This window comes from Montipora capricornis, chromosome 3, assembly GCF_036669925.1.
Source record: "Montipora capricornis isolate CH-2021 chromosome 3, ASM3666992v2, whole genome shotgun sequence".
Classification (NCBI taxonomy): domain Eukaryota; kingdom Metazoa; phylum Cnidaria; class Anthozoa; order Scleractinia; family Acroporidae; genus Montipora; species Montipora capricornis.
This window is the reverse complement of record NC_090885.1, coordinates 67,364,938-67,366,213: the sequence shown is the minus strand read 5'-3', so window position 1 is coordinate 67,366,213 and position 1,276 is coordinate 67,364,938.

Here is a 1,276-nt window from a genome sequence, read left to right as displayed (position 1 = left end):
TCCGACGATGGGTGGACAAGCGTTCTTCTAACACGTACATAAACAACCTCAGAATATAAGCTTCAGACGATAAATTGCTCTCCCAATCCGAGGCCAGCGCCGCCTTACTGATGTTTGAGCGGACAAGCGACCCAGTGGCCATGCAACCAACACTTCATACGGACAGCTAACATTTGTCTAAAGAATCTCTTAGAGCCTAACGACGAATTGGTGGTTCATGCTAATGTTAGGGTCGCTAAACAACCTATAATCCATGGCAAAACTAAAGAATGACTCTAGAGCAAATATAATTAAAAATTATTCCATGAGCGCAGGTTGGATATGAGATGATAGATAGCCAACGAGGCGCGAGGCGCCGAGTTGGCTATAATCATCTCATATCCAACAAGCGCGAGTGGAATAATTGTTTTATTAAAAGAAAGCTAGACTACAATAAAAATAGACTACAATAAAAATAAAAAGGCCCAAAAAATCACGCATATACTTGCGGTGTTTGTAGATCATGGTATAATGGCTCATAACCCATGATGGGTTAGCCAATCCAAACTCTGGAATTGCATTATCCAATGATCCAGATTTTAATTATAGCTGTTAACTCCCTCCAAGTAGAACTCATGCCACACTCATGTACATATCCCATCGTTTATGACACACCTGTTCACCGTTAACATTTAAATGCGCACTACATTCTGTGGCACTAGCATCTGAAAAAACAACATATTTAGACGGTCTGAAGGGACAATCTACAATTGTTTTCGAATTTACTCCATCCAAATTGGCTTCCCAAAAATCAATTTTTGTTACACAATACTGATGCAAAGTAAACATGGAATCCCAATCCTGCTCTGCTGCAACAGATACCGAGCAATATCTGGTCATAATTCTGGAAATGTTCCCAAATACTGCAGCAGCGGAAATTATCTTACCCACGAGTGAAGCTAACTAAATTATCTAGTGGACACCATAAACCGCTTTGATACATTCAATCCGCAATACTAGATAGGCGTCTATCCGAAATTAGAATTGTTCGGTGAATAGTGCCCCATACTATACCTAATCACTCAATCACCTGAGAAGGAGCCTCCACTGGCACTTCTCGTCGTTGGTAATAAAACCGGCTTTCCATAAATCAGATCTATAACACCGACAGCTAACGCTGCACCAGAGACTTGGTCAAAATCAATCAACCATCCGTCGTCCAGGAAGAGAGCAGCACTGACCACATGGATCCTCCAATATTTTCCGATTGGCTTAAGACAATATATTTGTAAAGATG